The following is a 6,624-nucleotide window of genomic DNA, read 5'->3' as shown; positions in this document are numbered from 1 at the left end:
AATAAACTCTCCCTGGTAGTGTCCATGTGTCTCGATTCCAGACTGTCAATGGTTTGCTCTGCAGCTTTCATTATTCTAGGTCATGACTTCTGCTCAAATCATACCTAGTGTCTGGGCCAGCTTTTCTCTTCCAGCTGCTACTTGGTTTAAATACGGAAATCCCGGCGTCTTCAGACTTCCATTGAACTGAGATGGAACTCTCCTGGTGTCTCTGTAGCGCCCTCAGAAGATAGCTGCTTTCTCTGCCCAGGAACGGAAAGGAGCTGTCAGACACGCTCATGTTTGCATCACCCCAACTTGAACTTCTCCTTTAACTTAAGGAGTCAGGGAGGGAGGTATAAAACTAAACATGAGTAAGTGCAAGTAATGTCTGCCATAGCCAACTTTGGGAAAGGACAGCCAGAGGACCTGGCAATGATAAGCCCACAGAGATTTAGTGAAAAGCCTGGCAATACCCCAATTGCTGGCATGGCCCCAGGGTGCCTTCAGTAGTAGACTGACATCTTTTCACATTTGGTCTCCTAACAAACACCAACACCAAATGAACAAACAGGGTGTGCACACAGTCTTCAGCCTTTTCAAAAGAAAGGAGATTAAAGGAAAACCTCAGCAAATTAGGAATAAATGGAAATCTTACTAATCTAATAAAAGATGTACAGCCAACATTATATGTAATGGTGAAATATTGAACTCTTTCCTCTTGAGACTGGTGTCAAATCTACAAACTAATAAGTGAACTATTAGAGAAAGGGGAAAAATATGCAAGACATCTATACTGAAAATATTTCTGAGAAAAAAGAGCATATCTTCAGGACCTTGGACTAGGCAAAGAGGACACAAAAAGTGATAACTATAAAAGACAAAATATTGATAAATGACTTCATTAAGATAAAATTTGTTTATCAAAAGACATTAAAAGGCCCTGACCGGTTTGGCTCAGTGGATAAAGCGTCAGCCTGTGGACTCAAGGGTCCCAGGTTCGATTCCTGTCGAGGGTATGTACCTTGGTTGCAGACACATCCCCAGTAGGGAGTGTGCAGGAGGCAGCTGATCGATGTTTCTCTCATCAATGTTTCTAACTCTCTATCCCTGTCCCTTCCTCTCTGTAAAAAATCAATAAAGTATTTATTAAAAGAATGAAAATGGGAGCCACAGCCTGGGAGAAGATATTTGCATTATGTAATATTAGTCATCAAAGAGCTCATAATCCAGAATATATAGAGAGCTTAAAAATCATCTCTCTGGAGTGAGTGGGGGGAGAAACCCCTTTGACCACTCACCACTTACACACGCTGTTCTCTCACCTGGCTAGAACACCAGGTTTCCAAATTCCACAAGGGAGGCAGACAGCTGTTTGATGAAGGGAAATTCTTGTGTGTGGTCCTGCCATACAGCACCTACTTCAAACATGAGTATCACAGATCTCTTAGGGAGGGAGTCCAAGCTCTGTGACCAGTTCCCAACGTTGCACAAGTCAGCAACCAATGCCACCGGAAACAGCTAGTGGCACTTTACTCTTCCTGCTTGTTAGCAATTGAAGATCCAATTGGAATGCTAACCAAACTGTAATAGTGACAAGCACATATAAAAATCTCAGATTTGAACCATATGGCAACGTCAGAGTTGTTGCGTTGGAGGACTGGCACTATGTGTTAAAGAAGTGAAGACCCAGCCCCTGAAGCCCTCCTTCCCATTGTACCCAGAGTGGGCAGCAGGGTGACAGTCTATAAGTTACTCCCAGGCATTGGGACTACTGCCAAGGAAAGCCATCCAGAGACCACAGTGCTTTTTATGGTTGGGGCTAATAAAGCCCCTCTTGTTTCTGAGACAAAGTGTTGGAAGCATTACATTTTGATAACCAAAAGGAAAGTCTACTCACACTCAAAAAGTACAGAGATCTCTCATGCCCCTCTATCTTGGCCCCTGGAGAATTTGCAGATCTAAGAGATTCAAGTCCAAACTCTTTACAAGGCGACAGAATTGACTCTGCAAACTATCCTTCCACAATCCTTGGGAGACACATTTTGCTAGACCAAGACCACAGCATAGACACTGAGCTAGGATGGTGCCCATGGCCAGTTCCACATACTAGAATCTGAGGACAGCAGGGCCTTGGCTCTTGGCTTTGAAATAAGACTGGAGGTGCCCTTGGCTTTCAGGGTAGCTTGACTTCAAGGCCACAGCCCCTATGGCTCTACCAACAGCAGAACCTTGCCTCGTAACCTCCCCAGTACACTTTTCCTTCCTTTTCTGGTCATAAACTCTTGGACCCCTGACTGTCTAGGTGGCCTGGAAAATATCCCTCTCCCCCTTCATAGCTGATAAATGGTGGGCAGAGCCTCCAACGTGGTCCCTAGTGCATCTGGCAACTCATACATCCAGGAACCTGTGCTTCATCAAGCTCTGGAAAGCCCTCAGGGAGTCCCCTGGCAACCCCTCCTCCTATATCTTACCTGTTCCCTAAGGTGGTACCAGGCATCCTGTCCTGGTTCTAAGGGAAGGAGCCTGCAGTCCAACCCACACATCAGATCTCCCAGGCCCCTGGCTAGCCAAAAACCCTCAAAACAATCAAAGGCAACCTGGATCTTAGAAGTAGGGGTGAGACAGAAACTGATGTGCCTGGCAAGGTCCTCTTGGCCACAGCACAACCATTTCCAGCCAATGGAGGGTGGAACGAAGAAAGGATAACAGGATGCTCAGATGGTTACATTCAAAGGAGCCCATCTCTAGACCCTGTGGGCTCCAGGCAGTCTGAAGACTGAGTTTGCTCTTCAGCACATGACTCACTCTGCCCTCACCCCCTTCCCTGCCGGCCACACCACCCAAATTAGACTGGACTGATCTTGCCCCAGCCTTTTCATACTAAGCAGACAGCCAGCTGCTCTGTGTACAGAACGTCTGGCCAACCTTCTCCAGACTTTCTTCCAAATCCTGTGGATTCTGGAATGCAGCTACTCCTCCTGGGCTCGCAGCCCATCTTCCAGCTTCCACACACTGCCTAAGGGAGACTGATAAGGTAAAATAAAAAATTTTACTCTAAACTCAAGACCATTGCCCCTGCCCCTCTCCCCCAAGAAAACTTGGCTGTGAAAATGCCTTCCCTGAAGGTTTTACTTTCAGACAGGCCGACTAAAAAGTAACATGTTAAAGCCCAGCCTGGAAGCCCTGGCTTTTACATCCATGAAGGGTGCACAGCCAACAGCAGGAACTTTGCCTGCTTAAGAAAACTAGTTCTCTAATCCTTATGAGCCCCTCTAGAGATGTTTGTATTCTTCAGCCCTTCTGACATTAGAAATGTGAAGCCCTCATGAAAGCTAGCCATAGCAAATCTGCTTTTATTTTCTCATGCCAAGGTCAAGGTGCATCTTGGGCCCATCTCACTAACGCAGGGCTCTTCAGTCACTGAGGAGCTTCTGAAACCTTGTTCTGCTCTATTCTCACCAGCAGTAACCCCCAAGACTCGCATCCCTTCCACAGGATCTGGCTCCAGTTCTGCCTCTAACCAGATACACAGGGTGCTGGGTGGATTCAGGGAGACCCTGTCCCTGGCCTGGCCCTTCTTGGCCTCCTAAGTAGCAAATTGAGGTGTTGGTCTGGTGATCTCTAGAGCACCATGCCATCCCTGTGTGCATATTGAGGCTTCAATCATAAACTTCTCTGGAGAGCTGGAGGATCACAGCTTGTCCCTGAAGACAAGGGCTCCAGGAGGGCCCAACCCCATCTCTAGACCCTGTGGGCTCCAACCTCTTTTCTTGGTACTCTAAAAAGAGAGCTTGGAATAGAGGTGACATAAAGTGACAAGTGTCTCAAGCTTGTGTGGTGGGCACATGGGTGTTTTTTCCTCCTTCTCTATATAAATGTGTGTTTGATGAATGAAAACAAATAGTTCAAATCTTTATGAGGTGGGTATGATAACTGCAGAGGAGTCACAAAGAGGACTTGATAAGTCCACAGTACAAGATGTCCTCAGATAAGCTTGAGGGGTTAGGGCTCCACAGAGGCCACCCAAGGTTGGCAATGTTCACACTGAGCTCAAATAAGAACTGTGCGTATGCTTGAATGGTTCTCTGAACCTCCTGGCCCTGGATTGAAGTCTACAGAAAGGGCCCAGATGGTGCCAGCACGAGTGGTTTCTAGAACTTTATTCTGCAACCATCATGTTTGGACTGAAGTGAGCAGCGGTGGTTGGGAATGTGGGTCAGAGCCTGCCACATGGGAAGGGGGCCTCTTTAAAGTCCCATCCGGCAGCTAGCCAGTGCCTCTAGGCATGGACACTGCAGGCTTCTGGGGCCTGGAATAGGAGCTAGGACCTTCAAATATAAGACAGGCTTGTCCTGAGACTGCAGGAGCCACAGTTGGTCTACTCAGAAGCCAGCCATCATCATCTCTGGTCACTTTTCCAGCCTACATAAGACGACACCAGCACCCAGAAACACTTCCTCCAGCCCAGATGTTCTCTTTCATATCGCATCCCTCCTCCCATAGCTTGGATTCCACAGCCCATCATGTCAGTAATACTCTTACCCCTTCTCTGTCTTTCAACCCCCAGATGAATCCTTGCTCCACCTTCTTCACTTTTACCTGAAAGCTGCTGGGGCAAGCCACTTAATCAGAAAGAGGGTTCTATTCTGAATTAATGATTATCAACCTGAAAGAGAGCCTAAGTACAATTTAGAAATTCTACCACATTTCTCCTGTCAACTCACCTTTCTACACTTGATCTTAGCCAAAAGGCCAAGAAGCGATCAACTCACCTTTCTGCTTTCAGACCGTTTTCACTCTCCTCACACCTCTGTTCCCAAGTGCCCCTCACTCTTTGCTGCAGCCTGAGGTAAACCCATTGCCAAGCATTTTGTTTTATTTTTTACTGACTTGAAAGAGAGAGACATCGATTTGCTTTTCCATCTATTTATGCATACAATCCTACCCTACCTATCCGGATGAGGTTCTAACCAACCGAGGAATAAGCAACCCAGCCAGGGCTTGTCAAGCTTTTTAGATCCTCCTACAGCCTTTTCAGAATCTCACAAGATGAACCAGAGCATATCTCTCCTGTATACTTATTCTCTTTTTGTCAGTCATATCTTCCTGACATGAAAACATGTTTTAGTCTTTTCCTCCTTAAAAAACCAACCACCAAATAGCCTCCCCTCAATCTACACCCACTTGCAGCTCCTACCCACAGTTCAATGACCACCTAAGCCCCAGTCGCATCCCTAGCACTCTCCCCGGTGCCTACCTAGTACTTCCTTTTTGATGTCATGTCCACAATGGCAGCCATGGCCTTTTTTCCCATCTTCCACCCTTCCATCTTCTTCAGGGGCTTCCCACCAATGTGTTATCAATACAATGATTTGTTCCAGAAACCAGAAGAAATTGAGGATTCCCTCCCCTTCCTGACCCTCCATATCTGTTTAATCATTGACTTTATTCCCCATTGCCACTACCACAGTCTGTGAGTGGCTTTCAAAGTGCGGTTCAGATACCCACTAGTATAAGAAGGCAATCTTCTGGGAAACAGGAAGAAACTCTTAGAACTCTTTTTTTAAATTGAATTTTAGAAAGAGGAAGAAATGCAGAGAGCGAAACATCTATGTGAGAGAGAAACATAGATTGGCTGCCTCCTGCATGCTTCTGCATGAATGCCCCCTACCAGGAATGGAGCCCACAACCCAGGCATATGCCCTGACCAGAAGAACCAGCAACCTTTTGGTGCACAGGGTGATGCCCAACCAACTGAGTTGGTTGACTCTTGTATGTGCCCTGACAGGATCGAACCTGCAACCTTGGCATATCTAACCAACTGAGCTACCCAGCCAGGGCCTAAAACTTATATATACTGTTGTTTTTTTCTTTTAAAATTCTTTTTACTATTATGTATGTTTCATAATGTAAATAGCATATTAGTGCATATATATATAATTTATAAATAAAATCTAGGTGATAGTCAAACTTTTTTTATATATATATTTTATTGATTTTTACAGAGAGGAAGGGCGAGAGAGAGAAACACTGATGAGAGAGAAACATCAATCAGCCGCCTCCTGCACACCCCCCACCGGGGATGTGCCCGCAACCAAGGCACATGCCCCTGGCTGGAACTGAACCCGGGACCCTTCAGTCCGCAGACCGATGCTCCATCCACTCAGCCAAACCGGCCAGGGCGATAGTCAAACTTTTATCTATAGATTTTCAAGAACAAAAAAAAAAAATGTGGAGGTTCTGGTCTAAATCAGGATCACCTTTTGCTTGGATAATCAAAATAGCCTCCTGACTGGTCTCTACATATTGACTGACAGACTGTGGTAAAATATACCATTATTTTATATATATACTAGAGGGCCGGTGCACAAAAATTTGTGCACTCGGGGGAAGGGGAGTCCCTCAGCCCGGCCTGTGCCTTCTCGCAGTCTGGGACCCCTCGAGAGATAACGACCTGCTGGCTTAGGCCGGCTCCTGGGTGGCAGAGGGCAGGCCCAATCCCTAGGTGCAGCCCCTGGTCGGGCTCAGAGCAGGGCTGAATGGGGAGTTGGGGCACCGCCCCCTGTCATGCACAGAGCAGGGCAGATCAGGAGGTTGCGATGCCACCCTCAGTCACGATCAGGGTCGGGCCGATTGGGGGGC

Source organism: Myotis davidii, unplaced genomic scaffold (assembly GCF_000327345.1).
Source record: "Myotis davidii unplaced genomic scaffold, ASM32734v1 scaffold77, whole genome shotgun sequence".
In the NCBI taxonomy this organism is placed as follows: Eukaryota; Metazoa; Chordata; class Mammalia; order Chiroptera; family Vespertilionidae; genus Myotis; species Myotis davidii.
Note: the sequence above shows the minus strand (reverse complement) of the source record.